General features: G+C 46.5%; 1 long non-coding RNA gene across 2 annotated transcripts; it reads left to right on the top strand.

Annotated features, from left to right (window-relative positions):
* The first annotated feature begins 14 nt into the window (after nucleotides 1-14).
* LOC107209042 lies at nucleotides 15-16,474 on the top strand. 2 transcript variants are annotated; one of them, XR_001523403.3, is made up of 3 exons: nucleotides 15-11,430; nucleotides 11,990-12,161; nucleotides 14,783-16,474. It is a non-coding gene; the product is annotated as an uncharacterized LOC107209042 (long non-coding RNA). The 2 variants fall into 2 exon arrangements; XR_004498754.1 differs by having other exon boundaries at nucleotides 11,990-16,474.
* The last annotated feature ends 2,486 nt before the right edge of the window (nucleotides 16,475-18,960 follow it).

Below are 18,960 nucleotides of genomic sequence, written 5' to 3'. Positions count from 1 at the left end.
CCCAGCCAGGGAGCTGTGAGCTCTGGGTGCCTCACCTGGAAGGGAAGGGCTGCTGCTGCTCCTGGGGCTGGGGAGCACCAATTGTGGTGAGAAGGTGCTTGGAGAGCTGCTGAGCTCAGCCTCCCCTGCCAGCCACAGTGTGCAGGGCTGGGATTGCAGCCTCTGTGCGGGGGCTTTGGGGGGTCCCTGGGAGCAGGGCAGCCACCCCTGAGAGGGGACAGAGCCCAGCCCCTGGGTGAGTCTTGCCCTGGGCATGGCAGGGAGGTTCTGCCGGAGCCAGGGGAGCTGTGGCTGATCCAGGGCCCTCGGAGGGTGGGAACAGCCAGCACAGCAAACCTCGACTCGGCATATCCGTGGATTCATCCTGCCAGAAGCCCTGGCCACGGGCAGGCTGTGTGGTGACGCTGCCAGCCCACGCTCCACGCAGCCCTCTGCACGCTCTGGCTGCTGCAAAAGGCCCCCTGCTTTGGGGAGTCATTTCAAACTCTCTTTGAGGGGTCTTAAAAATTGCTGAACTTCCAAACTAAGTTCTTGGGATTGAATATTTATTGTTTAACTCAGCATGAAATATAAAACAAAGCCTAAAACCAGGGATGCTTTTGATTTTAGTGTAAATGCTGACAGCATTTTTAATTTATACAGTATTTTAGTAGTGAATGCTTAAAATTATTCTGGTGTTTTGTGTCCTCAGCTGTTTTTCTCTGTACTGTGGTTAGCCCTAGAATCTGCATTGGAATGAGTAACATGCAGAGGTCTGAGACTTGAGACAAGCTCAGCCTGGAGTGCTTTAAGGCCTGTTAGGGAAGGGATTTTCTGGCAGTGCCGTGGGGTCAGAGCTGCACTGTGGCTCCGTTATTGTGGTTTATGCCTCCTTCGTGCTCACAAGACTATAACGGGGTCAACTTTCACCTGCTTGGAGCCTGCCAGGATTACCAATTCCAGTCCATTCTGCTATTGGGCAATTGTTCATTTCCATGGATAAGTCAGAGTTAATGTTGTGTGGCGATGAGAGTGCGGTTCAGTGCAGGGTCAGCCAGGTGCTGACGGCCACTCTGGGGCTACTGGCCATGACCTTGGCACAGATTGCCAGCCCAGTGCTGATGCCAAGGCACAGCTCTTAACATCTCCTATACTCTGCAGTAGTATCAAGAAATATAAATATACAGCACTTGGGCAAAGCCAAAAATCCACAAAATGCCTTTTGTTCTCTTTAACAGAGTCACATCAACATTTCTTTCATGTAAAATGTCCATAGGGCTTTGCTGCTTCCACAGTGAAGTGCATTCCAAGCAGTAGCTGCAAGAACTAGTACAGAGAATTAAATTATTATCCTGCTGTCCTGCAGCAAAGGCACTGCTGGTTGCAGCTCTGGAGGCTGGCACTGATGCCCTTGCACTGCACAGCCGTCACTTTCTCAAATGCATATGTCACTTATGTTTTCCTTAACTAGAATTTCAGCTATTCCTGCCTCTTCACATGCCTCTGCACAAATGTCTGACCATGAGCACTGCCATGTCTGGAGCTGTGTGGAGGCTGTTTGCAGAACCCAGGAATGCAGCCTCAGGAACAGAACCCTGCACAGGCAAACTTGGCAGAACCTGGGCAGTGTCTGGAATCTGGGGAGATTCTGGGAATCTGGGACCAGGAGCTGACCCCACTGTTACTGACTGGTCTTGCATTCCCAGGGGAACAAAAGAGGGCCTTGATTGCCAGGTTTGCAGTTTAAAAAAAGCCTTTGCTTTAATGAATGTACAGCCTAAGTGTCATCCTTCTCCATTCTGGGTTGTTTTTCAGAAAACAAGACCAGTTTAGGAAATTTAAATCTCTCCAAAAATAGAAATTTTATCTAGAGAAGTCACTCTGTGCTTCCATACTTAGTATAAACCAAATTTATTTGCTTCTGTAGTTGAAATTGCATTACTAAAGAGCATAAAGTTTCTTTAATGTTGTTTGATGTTTTTTGTCTGGTTTTGAATGGAAGCTGGGATTACGTAATGTGATCTTCTTGTGGCTCTAACACTTGTCAGTTCATTTCAATTAATGTTTTATTTCTTATTTATTTTTCCCAAATTTTATTGGTTTGTTAGGAATAATACCCAAATTTGTGATGCTGAGAAGGTAAAGCTGCAGCATAAGCCCACCTGGAATCCTTGTCATAGCAGAAATGCACCAGGAGCATCCACAGACAGGCAGGTTCACCAGCACTCCAGTGGTCTGTGTTTGTGTGTCTATTTGTGTGTCTCATGATTTTCAGGTTGTTTTTTATTTCCTGATGCAACTGAAAAGTCAGCCTTTTTTAGAAAAGTGCAGAATCTAATGAGCAGTGTGTTTGAAAACCTCAGCCGTTCCCAGGACACAGGTGAGTGATACAAACACAGGTGACACGTGGAGATGGGCATCTTGGAAAGAAAACATCAAAGGAATCACACAGTGGTCAGGGGTGGGCAGTTCACAGGGCCAGGGCCTGGAGACTTGTGCAGAGAAAACCACCCTGTTCTTCACTCAGTGCCAGTGAGCTTCAGTTCATGAAGAAAGTAGCTGGAAAAATTACCCAGAAATAGATGACCTTTCAAAAGGCCTCTAATATACAATTACCTGATGTTCACTGAAGTGGTTCACATGCTTCCCACCCTAAATGATTTCTAGGTTCACCCATGTGTGAAAAGGGGTCTGATTTTATGGAGGAGGACAATTGAGGAAAGAAACTTCAGAAAGGAGAGAAATACGCCAGAGAATTTTACTGGTTGTTTGCTCCAAGGGAAGAAAAGGGCAAATCTATGCAGCCACCTCAAAGTCACCTTTTGACTTTGAATTTTAAAAGAAAGGAACATGGAGAACTGCGAGGTATTGACTGCACTTGACAGAAGCTGTTCCATGGAGATAGGAAATTTGGGATCTAGTGGAATTTGCTTTCTTAGCAAGATGACAAGTTCTTTTTTTGTCTCCCCAGTACAACAAAATTATTACAACTCCTGTTTTCCTTACTGCCTTTTCTTTCCTTCTGCCCTGGGTCATCTGGTACAGGAGATCCCTTGCCTGTGTGGCCACCAGTGCTTACACCAGGGGCTGGCCATGTCCCCTCTGCAGAGTTTCAGCTCTGATCCTGGGCCAAAGCCACTGAATTATCTGGGGCTGCAATCTCTAGTGGGCTTTAGGCAAAATACTTTTCTAAGCAAATTATTTTTCTGGCTAGCACAAGTGTCTGTGCACCTTTCCAGTGGCAGCTGTGCCCTGGTGCACACGGCAGTGTTCTTCTCTTCACTGCCCCCAGCAACACGGGGGGAAGAGATGTGGGAAAGCAGCAGCATTCAAAAACCCAAAGGCTTTTTGAAACCAGGGAATGGGATTTCCACATATGATGAGGGAGCACACTGGGCAATAGAAACTATACTTGGATGGAAGAAAATGATTTTAAATAACCTTGGAACATAACAATTTTAATGAACAAAAGCAAGTGACAGTTCCCTCCCCCATCTGCATTATATGACAAAACAAACAAAGTCCCTGAGACAGGTCAGACAGACAAGAACATCAATGTGGCAGTTGTAGCACTGAAACACTTTTCATTTGGTCAGGTATCTAAGTATCTTTGTGGGGAAAAAGCCCCAGAGTTTAACTTTGGATCCAAAGCATTAGACCTGCAATGCCACAGAATTCTGTGACTTTGGAAATGTTCTGTTGTTTTTCAGTATGAGCTCATGAACCTGGAATGAAATTGTCCTCTCATGTCCCAGATGCAAAATAAATGCTCAGGTCTAGAGACCAAGGGGGTCCTGAGCCATGGTCTTCAATATGTTTGTTTTTCATCAAGTTCACGAGCAACTTTGAGCAGGATTTTCTGCAATTGAGTAAGACAAAAAAATTAATATTAAAAATAAAAGAAGAAACCTGAATAAGATTTTTCAGAAAGCCATTTATTTTCCTATATAGGACATCCAGATCCAAAAGTGAATGGTGAGTCAGGAGTGTTCTCAGGCCCACGGTTCCAGCAGCAGCTCCCAGGCTCCTCTGGCTGTGGCTCTGCTGGAAGGCAAGTCAGCTTGAGCTCACAGCAGATAAATGTGGGATGATGTGGAGCTCCTCAAGCTCCTGCCTCCTTCTTTTGGAGGCCACGCAATGTGCACGTGTTGTTCCTGAACTCACGCCTCTTCTGGACATTTGTTTGCTTGATCCTTAAATTTCTGTGTTTGTCTCCAGTGGGCAGAGCTGTGCCAAGCTGCCAGCAGCTTCCCCGGGGGCTGCACACACATCTCCTGAGCCCAGAGGAGCCGAGGGAGCCACGAGGGTGCCAGGAGTGCAGGCACACACAGCCCCCAAGCTCTGAGGGCAGGGTGCTGACCAGCTAACCATGGCACAGAGACTGAAGGATGGCAGAGTTTCTCCTGGAGCCTGCTCCTAACTCTCCATGGCCCTGTTTGGGAACAGGCTGCAGTCACTACATGCCTTTAGCTTGAACTTGCACTTCAGCAGAGGAAGAATGGAAGAAATGTTCTGAGAGAAAATTCCATTTATGTCTTCTGCCACCTGCTAATGGCATATGGGAGCTGCTGCATGCCAGTAGCCGATGGCAAAGATAACATCAGTGTGGGGAAAATGGTGCAGTGCTGGAAATGAGACTCATGTTCCAGATGACCCGATAGTTCAGTGCCTGCTGGGGCCGGGTGTGGGGCCAAGCTCTGCTCACCAGCCCTCACACATCACACCCAGTGTGATGGCCTTGTTGGAATCCCAGAAATCAAATTTTTTTTAGGGCAGACAAAAGGACAAGAGCTGAAAAGCATCTGTTCACCTCCAGCTCCAAATCAGGCTTTGCTGCATATACCTCCAGCCCAATTCCTGTGAGCCAGGGCGAGGGAGGCTGGCAGGTGGGAACAGTCCAAGTGCCAGGAGAGCTGCTGCTCTGAAAACTGACATCATGGCAGAGTGGACGTAGTGGGCAGCTCTTCAGAAGTAAACATCCATTTTCAGTAGGATCATAGAAATATTTGAGGCACTCAACAGCAAAATCCTTGTTGCTTTTCACCCTTGTGCCACTGGGAGTTTTTGCTCAGTGGGGGAGTTCATGGTGTTTTATATGAATTGAGAGGTAATTGTGAGCAACTACTTAAATAGCTCTACTTATGTTTAGAGAAGGCTGGTCCCTGAAAGCAGCTAGGATCTGTGAATAAACATATTGACATAGGTGACCACCTGATCTGTGCATATGGTTGTAAAAAAAAGCCCCTTTGACTAAGTTGAAATAGCTGGCAGTAAAGCTGAGCAGACAGCAGACGCCAGCAGCTGTGCCTGCCCAAGCAGCGCTGGGGCTCAGCGGGGACAGCGTGGCCACAGCACGTCCTGCCAGCCCGAGCTGTCCTCCTGAGGGGACCAGGGCCTTTAAATACCCCGTGGACAGAGAAAGGTGAAGGGACTGGGCCCCCTGAATGGGGGATGGACAAGCCCAGAGGCTTACCTTGCTTAGTCCTCAGACAAACACGCTCAGTGTCTGCCGAGTCCCGCAGCTGATGCCACTGCAGAGCCCTGCCTGTGCCAGCACTGCCCTGCACGGCTGGTCCAGCACTCCCAGGGCACAGAGGGCACCTGCTGCCAGCCCACAGCTCCTCGGGAATGCACACAGCTCCCTCCCCACACCGAGCTCCCAGGGGAGAGTGGGCTTCCAGCTTGGCCGTGGCCCTTAGCAGTCAGAATTTTTGGAAGAGAAAGTCTGTGAGAGAGAGGACAAATGTGAGGCTGTTGAACATGTTCAGCCCCTCAGCACAGGGGTTGAAGAGTTCACAGGGACAGCTGAGATGAGGCCAAGCCTGGTGGTGGCCCCCAGCTGCCCCTGCCCCACCAGCCTCCTCTTCCTCTTCCTCCTGCAGTGAGCTCCCAGCTGCCGCAGCCCACCGAAAACCATGTTCAGCACAACCTAACAGCACAGAATTACAATGTCCTAGGGCATGGAAACGGGTCAGAAACACACTCTGTGTCCTTCTGTAGTAACAGAGGTGCCACTTCTGGTCTGAGGGTTTCACAGCCCTGAGATCTCACTGCTTATGACTTGAAGCAACCAGCACCACTTGAAGCTATAGGGAGAAAAATTTCATTGAACCACATTGCCTCTCTGCTAGACAAAGCACAGAAAGTTAACTCACTCCCAGAATGTCAGAGTTTTCTGGACACCTTCCAAAAAATCGCTGCATTTCATGCTTGAATGCCTATCAGTGAATTTCCAGTACAAAATGTAAACAGAGACAACTAGAAATCAACATCTGGTGTTTCCTTTGCACCTCCCCAGAAGGGAGGGCTGTTGGCATCATGTATTCAATCTCTCAGCACCAGCAGACACAGGTCAGTGACAAAACAGGTGAAAGAATAAGGCCTGAGGTCAGTAGATGCCCAGTGCAGCCACTGAAGCTGCTTGCTTCCAGGAGCTGAGGCTGCTGCTCTGAAGGAAGCAAAACTCCTGCCTGGCAGTAAACACCTTCAGTTACCACACAGAAAAATTGAAAAAGCCAAACAACAATCACCTAGCCAAGTGTTTAGGGTGGAAAAATATCAAAAGTCAAGATGAGATGGACATGGCATATCTCCTGCCCGGAATTCCTGGGAATGTTTGTTGGTGGCATGCCTGCTCAGTAGTGTCAGTGGACACGGGGCCAGGACCACGCTCTTCATCCCCAGCCTCCCTGTGGCTGAAGGAGACGCAGCTGAAGCCTGGCTGGGACAACTGCCAGGTGTTAGGGAGGATCACTTCTGCCCACAGGTCACTTCCCCAGCAAGGTGTACCTGGCTCCAGCCCTCCCCAGTGGTGTGGGACCTCAAGGGGGTTGAGAAAGCCCTTGGAGTAAATAAGGTGAGCAGCACCAAACTTTCTGGGGGAATCAATCCTGGTGAATGTTGCCCACCCATAGTTCAGAGGCACTCTTTGCAGCGAGGCAGTGTGGGCAGGCTGAGCAGTGCTCATGTCAGGATGGTGCTACAGCTGAAGCCATCACGTGGAGAAAGAGCCTCAGCTGCAGGGCTGAGCAGGCAGGGGCAGATCCTGCCACAGTTTTGACTCACAGCCAGACAGACTCGGTACTTTTCAAGTTACAGAACTTCAGGTTTTTGCATTTCAGCTTTACAAATGCTAGTCGGTGGTTTTGCCACTTCTCACCTATTAAACTTCTTGGGTTTATCCATGCTCCATCCACTGTTCCATCCATTAAATTCTAATTTTTCTGCCTTTGCTCACTTGTAACTGGAGGAGGTCACCTTCAGAGGACAGTGGTAGTAGCCATGGAGTGCCCTATCCAGTGAAGTCTCACATGAAAAATAGGATGTCTCTAAAAAGCATGATGAAGTCTTTGAAAATTAAGATAATACCAGTGCAGGGCCATACCTGCTGCTAGCGTGTGAGGTTCAGAAGTGCTGTTGCTGCTGCTGAACAGCATTTCCATGCCAGGAACCTGCACCAGCTGCTGTGGATGCAGATCCATCCCTCAGCTGATCCTACAGCATGGGATCTGGACTCCTCCATTTCTCAGACTCCTTCACCTCTGCATCATCAGGATTTCTTCAGCATGGTCATTAACAGCTCACACATACCTGCCACGCCTTCCAGCACACACCTCTGCATTCCTCACCCTGCTCCAAGACATGCTTTGTTCATGGACTCAGCTCTCAGAGCTCTCACTCTCCGTGTGATTCACATGGAATCAAATTATATGAAGTGCTGGCAAGTTGTGTCATGATGGATTTAGCCCTGCACTTGAAAGAACAGATCCTGTCACCTAACCTGTACTTTTGGGAGGTATTTTACAATTTGTATAATGAAAAAATATACTGGAAATACCTTACCTGTAGTGACAATTTCTGGACCTCAGTATACACAGAAATCCAGCAATATCCATTGTTTGGAATGCTTTTGTCTGTTCTATAACAGACCAGAGTTCACAAGCGTTCTCCCAGCCTGTGCTCAGCTTATAAAGCTTTTCCTGCCATCTCTCCTGTTTGCCAAGTCTGCAATCCCTGAGAGCTGCCAGCATTTACAGCTCTGTGTGCAGGGATGCAGCACCTGGGAGCTCTGATGGAACAAGCTGAGGCCCCAGCACCTGACCCTGGAGGGTGCCAGGACTCTGGAGCTGGCACAGGCCAGAAGGAAAATGATCCCATTTCCCCCTTTCTCATCCTTGCTCTTACAGGGCACAGCAAATCAAAACCTCAGAGCAGCACAACTCCTATTGTTGCTTTCTCTGCAGCCTAGGATAAAAACAAAAGAAAACCCAGCTCCTCATTTCCACACGAATGGAAATGGTTGGCAAATTTCTAGATTTGGCCAAGGGAAAGGGAATCCTTACTTAATATTAAAAACCTCAGCTTAGACTGATTTCATTTTCCATTTTTTTATTTTAGTCTCAAATTTTATGTCTTTATTTTCAGTTTAATCCTTTATTTTTGTTTACATAGCATCAACTACTTCTCAAATAGCTCTTTAACTAGACTTAAGAGCTACACTTTAAAAGTGGACACTGTGATCAGCACAAAAAATCCCTCCTTCTGGTATTTTTGCTAGCATCAGTCCCCAGAACACAGGCCTTAACAAAGGGAACATATTCCCTACTGATGTGCCAGACAAAAGTTCATGGCTTTGTCTTGCTGAAAATGAAGTCTTGATTATTCATGCAGTTCCCAATTAGTCATTCCACACCCTTGAATTATTTCTGACAGATGTGAAATGCCTTCTGCTGAATTCCTACTCCAAGGAACCTTTTGCATGACTGGTTTATCAGTGAATGTGAGCACATCATGATTTTACAGTGCTTCATCCCCATGGCATGTGTAACACTGAACATGATGACTGGGGAAACCAGACCCACCTATTTTTGGTCATGGTTCAGGGGTCAGGTCCAAAATCTGCCAGCAGCTGCCCAAGAGGTGCTCACTCAGGGCTTGTGTGTGCACAGGGAAAGCCAGTTTACCCTGAGGAGCTCAGGAATGGATTGGCTGAGGGCAGATGAATTCACTCTCAGGGGTGCTCTGGAGACACGTGCTGACCTGAAGGCCTATTTCTGTCACTTTTCACTTTCTTGCTTTCTCTTTGGTGCCAGGAGTGCTTTTCCCACTGGCTGCGTACTCAGCCGTGGTTGCTGTCCCTGAGGCAGCCATGGAGATCAGAGCCCCCAGCAGGGAGGGAATGCCCAGCCTGGTGCCCTCAGCTGGAAGTGCTCTGTGCTCTTTCCCTCCAGACGTGACAGTGCTCATCTCTCCGTGCAGTCAGAGGCACAGAAACTCTCATCCACAGCCTGCACAACATGGGTGAAGGCTCTTTCCCGGGGCTCTGAGGCTTCTCCTAAAATGAGGGGTCCCCAGGCTGGCCTGAGTACATTTATTTTCTGCTACAAGGAAAAGGTCCTCCATGGAACCTTCTCTGAACAAGAACCTCCTCAGAGCGAGAAGGCAGCTGCAGTGAGGATGTTGTGGGGGTACAGACAGCTCAGAGCTGCTGCAGCCACTGTGCACCACGGACAGGAACCCACCCAGGGCAACTCACCTGCTACCCCTGGACCAGCCTAGCGCTGTGGGGCTTAGTCTGCTCAGGCAGAACCGCTGCCCTGCCCGTGCCAGGCGTGTATCCCACAGAAACAGAGAGGTTCCTTAGCAAAGCCAGCTCTGAGCTCCCCTGGGAAGCCCCAGCAGAGATCCCCTTTGGCACACCTGCAGTGAATTCTTGCTCTCCCTGCTGCATTTCAGCAGCATTCCTGAGCAGCTGGCCAGGCCTGACTCCAAATGAGGTTAAAGACTTCACCTCTGCAATGGGAGATTTTAGGCTGGGATTCCACATTTTTCTCCTGCAGAAGTCTCTGTCACTGCAAAACAAAACAATAGCAACCAAAGCCATGTTAAGTCATTGTAGTGATTCCAAAATCCATTATTCCTTTGGCTAATTTAAAAACCTCCAAGCTCATTCTAGGTCTTACCACTTCGAATTTTGTATTTGTGGTGGTGAAACTCCCCTCTTCTTTTTATCCACAGATGCTCATGGTCATGATGATACGGTTTTGTTCAATAATTAATCATTTTTGCATCATATTTGACTTGGTTTAGGGTTTTAAATTGCTAGCCTTGCTGAAGGGAATCTGTAATTGAGATACGAATCTGAGTACCTGTGGGAGACTTCAAGTTTTGTGTAAATGCCAAAGTGTAAGTTTTTAAATGTATGTTTTACTACTTTAAAGGCATCCACACAGGGTGTCAGTGGAGGCTGATCTGTCATCACTCTGTCTCGTCAGCAGACCCACTGGATTCTGACAGCTGAATAGAGGCTGTTAATTAAAAATGCCAGGTTTTGTCAGACCCTTGTCATGCTCCCTAGATAATTCAGTCTTATGCATTTCAAGCATTTGCAGCAGGAACAAGACTAAATCTTTCAATTGCCCTGCTCCATTCTATGGTTCTTTCTCTAAGAAAGAGGATTTATTCCTGCAGCACTAACCCTTTGCATTTTGAAGCAGGGTGTTGGTGTAGCTTGGTTCTGCATTGAGAAGTGCCAGGGTTTGTGACAACTCCTCAGAGGGAAGCTGAGCAAAGGTTCTGGCAGTGACTCCCACCATCAGGAAGGTTATGGGGGATGATGCCACAAGTTTTGCAGGAGTAAAGAGCTTTTTCTTACTTTTCTAAGAAGGTTCTTTGCTAGAATAAGCAAACAGAAATTGGACCTGGCTCCAGGTGCCACAGCTGTCCTCTCCAGTCATCCCTAAAGGAGGAGTGTTAGTTTTGTAACTATGACCTATTTTTTGAATTTTGCTATATATATATAATTTTGCTCTTTATGGCACATCCATGGACCCTCTGGGATGCATATGGTGCAGAGCCTGTGGTGAAACCTTAGACTCATGTTTAGAAAACACCACCTTTGTTTGTTTTACATGTTTATAATTGTCTCTGGCTATATTATCGTTTGTGAATTTCCACAGTAGCTTTCAAAGTAATGTTGGTTTGTCTGGATACTAACATTGCTAAAAAGCACTTAAAATGTCAAATACAAGAACAATTGTCTGCTTCTTCTTGCTACTACAGCCTACCACAGATGTGAATCATGAGCCATATTGCTACAGTTTCTGAAATCAAAATAAATCCAAATAATGTATAGCCCAGCACAGACATATTCCCTAATGACACAGAAGTGTGGTGCTCCAGCTCCCCATTTTATAGGAAAAAAGGAGGATTTATGATAAGAGGTTAGTTCCAACTCCTTGTTTCCTCAGCAGTGACTGCAGTTTTGTATGGGACAGTCTGTTCCTTCCATGCATTGCTCAGAGGTGGAGCCCATTGAGGAACCCCTTCTCTGCCCCAATGGAACAGAGGGTTATGTCACCTTCACGTGGAACTGTGTTGAACTGGAATGTCACAGACTTGCCTCTGGGGTCAACCTGAGCTGCAACAGAGCATGGAGAGGACAGATTTCAGGTAAGACAGTGCAGTTGGCACACTTGTGAGGTTTGCTGACAGCAGACTCCCATGTGGAAGTCAAAGCAGAAATTAATGTGTTCCAAAGCGAATTAATGGGGCACTTTCCGTGTGGGCTCCCAGATGGAGCTGCAGGGAGGCAGCTATGGAGGTGGATATCTGCTGTCTTGGAGGTTCAAGAGGATTTCCCCACAGCTCACCTGAACTCAGGTGGTGGGGCTTAGAGACTGTTGCCCATCACACTGCAGCCTCTGAGGCATTGTCTGCAGAAACTAACACAGCCCCTTAGCAGGGAATGAGGGACTCGGGGCCACCTCGGGGCCATCTCTCACCTCAGGCAGCCCAGCTGAGGAGTTTGTTTTTCTGCTTCATGGAATGGTGGCATCTCCTAAGACCACTTGTTAGCGTGTGCACAGCATGCTGCAGTGTGAGGAATAATAATAATAATAATAATAATAATAATAATAATAAGCATAATGCTGAATTACAAGGTGGTGTGGGTAAGAGCATCTGCCAACATCAGCAGATCTATGAGGTCAGCAAGTTTACATTCCTTCAGGTCAGAGAACAGAACAAGCATGATCTTATCCCCGTGCCAGTTCCTCCACATTGCAAAGTCTCCCCAAGGCATGACGACACCATTCCTGCTCTGGGAGGAAGGCACGGAGGCCTCGTCTGCAGCGCCTGCCAGAACAAACTGCAAGGAACAAACAGGCACAAGAAATCTCCAGGTAAGAATGCAGAGGAGAACAAGCACACTGGCTTTCCCACAGCATGGAACAGCCAGGCTCACAGTATGTACTGCCAAAACCAGATAAATGTTCCCTAGAGAAACCAGGCTGTATTTATGAGGGACTGCAAGATCTCAGTGCCCATCCTCATTTGGTGCCTGCTCACCTGGGGAGCAGAAGAGGTATTCTGTTCAAAGTAATGGATCCAATCTGGTGTCCCACCCTGCTGGGCCACGAGGGAGAGGACAGCGTAACAGGAATTGCATTTTCCTTCTCCTCACTTGTGACTCTGTGTGGTCAGGTTTTAATTCTTAAACTCAACTCTTTGAATTATTTCTATAACCCTTACTGGTGTCACTCTGAGTATTACTATTATCCTTAAAAATACATAACCCCCTTTCTCTAGAAATTTCAACCACCCAGAAAGCATGCCCTATGACTTTGAAATCAGTACAGAAAATTTATCAACATAATTGGAAATAAAACTGAATTTAGGATGAAAGCCATACCCTACACCCTCAAGGCTTATAAATTTAGTCTTGTCCAAGGTATGAATGCGTGTCCCCGAAATTAATATAATTCTGAAAATTTCTTATGTTTGTCAGACAGAACTAGACAATTTTAGAGGCATACATATGTGTGCAAAACAAAGTTATGGTTACAAAGGCACATCCTGGATTAGAGAAAACAAATGTCATATCATACAGAGATTTCCATAAGGATGGGAATTGCTCAGGATTGGCATGGGTCAAGCATAACTTTAAATGCTATTCCTTGAGCAATATCCAAAGGATCTGACTCCACCTTTGCTCACTGTAAACTACATAGTACCTAGATAAGTGCTGAATACATAATAGCCAGATTTTTATATTGATGGCCAAACCCAAACACCTACAAGTGACTTCAGCTATTGGGTATCAAACAAAGAAATCAATTTCTAAAGACCTGGTTGGATAACACAGTTACCCTTTTCAATACATAAAACTTGAATAGGTCTCTGGGAAATAGCAGCATAAAAATAATGTCAGTGATGAATTTAAAATGTTCCCCAAACCAGGAATTATAAGGAAGTCTTGGGAGAGGTCTTTCCACAGTTTTTAATTCTGAGTATTAGATTTTTCATAATCTCCGTTGGTTATTTGGCCACTGCTGTGGGCTATTGGATTACCCATCTGGGCAGCACACAGCTCCTGCCACAGGCCAGGATCCCAACAGTGCATGTGGGGCATCTGTCATCCTGACTCTGCCCATGCTGCTCCTATTGTATAACTGCAGATCTCAAACAATGAACAGTGCTTGACAGTCATCAACCTGATTTCAAAAATGGAGTAACTGATGTAAGGAGATGAAGAAACTCACTCCATACCACTGAATCAGTTGATATCCATACAAGGATTAGACACATTTCCTCATTCCTGGTGCCATTTGTAACTTACCACAAAAGAACACTAAACCCGCTTCTTACAGCCATTCTCCGTGCTCCAACAGACCATGGCATCAAAGGACTAGGCAATAAATCTTCACTTCTCACAGTTTCCATCTGGAGACAGGGAAGCCATCAATCCACTATCTGCTACAAACCCCCCATTTGTGCTTTTGTAGGAAAGTTAGAGCTAATCCAGCCTGTGAGTTTTCTGAAGCATGTTTATGTGAATAAGGCCAAGGAACCAGTTTTGTCCGATTGCTGTCTCATGTCCTACATGATCTGGTAGCAATAGTCTGTCAAAAATTGCTCAGAACTTAAATATGTAAAAGTTTTCCCACACCTTTATTTATCCAGCTCTGATCTCTGCTTTTGAATTCCTTCTTTGCAGTAAAAGGGGAAGGAAAGGCATTGCACTTCTGGAAGGGAAATGTGAGGGGTGCAGGTACACATTCCCTTTTGAACCCGAGGATCCCACATACCTGAGGCAAGTGGATGTTGTCTCAGCTTGTTAGCACAGATACCACCACTCCAAACAATCAGGACTCTCTGGGAAGTCTATTTAAATAGGCCAACATTATTGTTATTATTATGGACTTGCAATGGCTTTAATGTCTACTCTGTAACTCCTCTCTCATCTTAAAAACAGACCATCTTTCCTCTCCACACTTCCTCTTAGTCTTCTACCCCAAGTATTACAGAAGTCCTTTAGGAAAGCAGTCCTGAAAATGGATCTGTAACTAGAGATCAGATTGGGGCACATAGTACTTGTTTAAAGTATCTGACAAGCTCTCTGAAGTTTGTGTATGTTGTCTTTTTTGCTTAGACAATATATGAAAAACAAATGCTCTGCCATTATTCATGCTTTTAACACTGAGAGGTAATTGATAAAGCTGGTAAAAAGTCTAAAGAATGGTTTCTACACAAAGCAAAGTGATTACTTACTGTTTAAGGAAGAGGTTTTCAAGAAAATGAGCAACCTAGATTCTCAGAAATCCAGCAATGAATTATTGAAATGTCCATTAAAATAAAACCATGCCCAACAGATCTCAGATACACTACGTCTATCAAAGGGATGTGGATTTTCTCCAATATTGATATCCCACTTTACTCATTATGAATTTGAAATACATGAGAGAATATGCTGCTGAACGCTGTGTGAGCTATCTGAAACGGTTCTCATTTCTCTCTTTACTAGGTTAAATGAAACCTGATCTGGATTCCACTTGATCATAAGACTGGAATGCTGAAAATGCCATAATCTATTTATACATCAAATTGAAGAAACATTGCATATCTTTAAATTTCAGAGCATTCCAGTGTATTAGCTAAATAGCAAGAGTTTACAAACTGTTTCACATTCAAACGGAGAAAGAAAAGACAGACCAACCTGACTTATTTATCCTAAAGCCAGGATTGATTTCCTGGCTTTAAAACTATGGCCCAAACCCAGGTCTGCTCTGCCTTCCCGAAAAGCCTTGTTCTTGCAGCAGTAATTCATCATTTGTGCCAAAACATGGTAGTTGCCTTATGACGACTTCCAAACCCCCAGCTCTTTTTCAGCATCAATAGCATACGACAACCCCAGACTAGATTTGCAGCTCAGATTTTGTTCATGCTTCTCTTCCCTCTGCCTCTAAACCACAAATGGTTCAAAATACAGCAGTCAGCAAGGCTGAGAACCACTGTGTAAATAAGAACAGCCAAATCACACAGATGGAAGCCATACAGGGCTTATATAGCCCAGGAGGTGTTGGCAGTAACTCCTCCACCAACAGATCACCTCACACCCCCCAGTGAAACAGCAGTCTCCAGTTCCACAGAATGCTGTCATTTCCCTCCTTATTTACACTGTTTATTTACTATTTACTGGTGTGCACAGAGCTTTTGACACATTGTTCTGACTGGAGGAGCTGCTCCTATCCAAACACCACAACTGGGTGCAGCACAAGATCTACAGAAAAAGTAAAGGTGCCCATCCTGAAGGAGAGCCTAATGTGCTAAAGGCCTGTCCATTGGTCTGTACAAATGTACATCCTGGATTTTAACATCTCTCAGTGAAGGAAAACACAGCTGCCATTGACATATGATGGGTTGACTGCCATTGACTTGAAAGGGGTCAGGATCTGGCTAAAAACAGCTGATGATATTTCATAACATTTATTCATTTCTACTTGCACTTTCAATGTGTGAAAGAGAGTCCATTTTTCTCACATGTCATTCCTATGATTTTTTTTTTCATTAGTTGTTGAATTTAGTGCCTATTATTTTCCATGTAGAAGACTACAAACACTACAAAGACAAAAAGAGCAATTTTTTTAGAGTCAGGGGAGATGAAAACTGTGCTATTTGTCACGTGAAACTTGAAGGACAGCCTGAAGCTAAAGACTGCAGCTAATATTCGTGGTTCTCTGGATAGTTAGTGGCCTTTATAAATGCAAAAATTCTACTTAGACATTAAAATAACTAATTTGCCATTTTCTGTGCCCTTCTCCCCTCCAGCAGTCTGTAACCTGGTATTTGTCGTCCAGGTCTTGTGTCTTACAACTTGAAATTCAAAAGAACTTGAAATTCAAATTACAATTGCATCTCAGTCAGGTTTGAGACCATTTGGGGTAATTTAGAGGAGTTTTAAAAACAAGAATAATTTGAGTAAATGTCTTACTGTCTAGAACCACGAGTTTCATAAAAAGGAAAATGTACAGTTTACAGTTAAAGAAAGGAATTTCTGATAGCACTGTTATTTTAAAATTTATGATGTTAATGCAGGATTTGATATGAGTCATCAGAAACAGAGTGCACTCTTAGGATATCCAGTTTTCAGTAACACCTAAATTTATTTTCAAATTTGAAAAGACCCTAGGGATAAATAAACTGCTTATCACTTGTTCATTACTATGCCTGTATGTTACTATTGCTAAGACAGTATCACATGGCCTGAGGAAAATTTAGGTCGCAGTACTCAACACACAAGAATGGTGAGTAGAGCCTCAACCGTTCTCTGCATCTGCAGATAAGGCAGATGCTGGATGGGAGAGAAAAAAATGAAGATCAAACAATGAAAAGGAACTTGTACAAGGCCGTACTGCAGATCAATACCAACTGAGGGGTGAGACTGAAGCTAAAAAAACAATCCCCTGAGCTTTTCCTACTGACTTCCCCTCAAACACTCTCGGTCTGGACTCCTGATGCTTGGGTAGATGCCCTGCTTGTTAGAGCAATGGCATCCCAGGCTAGATTTTAGTCTCCAGCAGTAATCACCTAATGTTATTAAAGGCTGAGATATCTGAACCCATGCACTCTAGATAGTAATAAACTGGCTCCCTTTAATAGTCCTACATCTTTCTTTTGAAAAACACTGCCATTTTAAAGTTTACTTTTAAAGTTTACATCAGGGCTTTTCTAAAGCTTAAACACACACATACACCTATTAATATACATCTTTATCCAGCCATGCATTCATTTCTGGGTGTGAGCACGTGTGTGACTGCGTGCACTCCATAAGCATTTAGGGGTTTAGTGCACACTAGTGAGACACACATTTCAGCCACCATCTGTGGGAAGCACCACCTTTTGACCATTTCAAATTATAGAAACAAACAAAGAGAATGTTGTGGTGTTATTTTCACTGGATACCTACAACTGTCACACTCCAGAAGAGCTTCTTTTTTAGTCTTCTATTACTTGAGGGAGCATTTCTGCCCTTAGTCCAGAGGCTGAGGGATTGTGTGAGAGATGCTTCTGTCACATGACTGGTGCATGATCTTTAAATGGCAAAATGTGCAAAATACGTAAGATCACCTGCAGCAGAACCACAAGGAAAGCCACTAAGGGTTTTACTACCACTGAGACCTGCATGGGGATCCTCCTAGTGAAGTGTGTAACAGTGAAGGTGACAGAGAGAGCAGGGGAGAATTACCCAAACCTCTGTCAGGCGACAGCAGCACTGAGCAGGAGCCTGCTGCTCTTCCACTGCTCCATCTGTCCTGTCCAGGTCTTTAGAACCAGGCACACGGACACCGGGAGGGTCCCGCAGCGCTGGCACTCGCACACACTAACAGAAGGCACCTGGGAATTCCTTTTAACTGTGGCAAATGTTTTTCTTGAAGGAAAAAAAGGAATATGTACATGCTTGACACAATAAAATTGTCAGTGTGTTTGTGCCCAGCATACTGGAATATTGTTCAGCTCTAATTCAACATCACAAAAATATTATCAGTGCAACACTGACAAGGCCATGCTGTGTGGATCTTGGCTAACCTGGCCATGGACTGCAGCAATTTTCATACTTGACTTTTCAGAAACCTTTCCAGTTTGCCAGTGAATCCGTTCACCTTATTCATTCTTGTTCATTACCCTTCAACTACTTTACATTTTATTAATTTCCCTTTCTTCTTTGCTAGACCACACTGAATGTCACAACAGGCCATTCCTCATTGCAGCCATGAGAGCGGCAGTGGGCAGCGTGAGGAGCACTGAGGCACCGCCAGCGTCCAGCTCCGGCCCCTCACTTCAGGGAGGGATGGATGTGCATGTGCAGGGAAGGGATCAGAGCTGGGAAGGGGCTGGAGAATTCCTGAGGGAGCTGGGAAGGGGCTGGAGAATTCCTGAGGGAGCTGGGAAGGGGCTGGAGAATTGCTGAGGGAGCTGGGAAAGCTCAGCCTGGAGCAAAGGAGGCTCAGGGGAATTTCTGGCTCTGCACAAGTCCCTGGCAGGAGGGGACAGCCGGGGGGATTTGGGATCTGCTCCCAGGAACAGGGACAGGAGAAGAGGGAACAGCCTCAGGCTGGGCCAGGGGAGCTCAGGGGGGACAGCAGCAGGAATTTCCCCATGGAAAGGCTGGTCAGGCCTTGGCTACCCAGGGAGGTTTGCAGTGCCAATCCCTGGAGGTGCCCAACGACTGGACGCGGCACTGGGTGCTGTGGGCTGGGTGACAAGCTGGGCACGGGCACAGTTGGGTCTCAGGTCCGTTCCAGCCGCAACGCCGCTGCGGTGCCGCGCTTCGGTGCCTCCGCCGGCAGTGCCCGGCCCCGCCCGAGGAGGGCGCTCTCTCGCGTTCGCCCGCGCTCCGCCGGGGCCGCGCACTCGCCTCCGGCCGGGGCTGCGTGCGGCCGGGCGCGACCAACCCTCGGGGGGAGGGGGGAATTCGGCGTGAGCCGCCATATCCCAACTGTTCCCCGCAGGCCGCACTCTTCCGCCACCCCCGCGCCGCGCTGCTTTGCACCCTGCCGTGACGTCACCCACCGGGGGCGTGGCCACATCGCTCCCAGGGTGCAGCGCACAAGTTGAGCCCCATCTTGGGCGAGCGGAGCCGCGGCCCTACCGCGCTCCGGGAGCTCCGGGGCCGGCGCAGCGCAGCGGGTCCGCCCGCCCGCG

Source organism: Parus major, chromosome 9 (assembly GCF_001522545.3).
Source record: "Parus major isolate Abel chromosome 9, Parus_major1.1, whole genome shotgun sequence".
NCBI lineage: Eukaryota > Metazoa > Chordata > Aves > Passeriformes > Paridae > Parus > Parus major.
The sequence above is the reverse complement of the archived record's forward strand: the minus strand, read 5'-3'. Positions and strand labels throughout refer to the sequence as shown.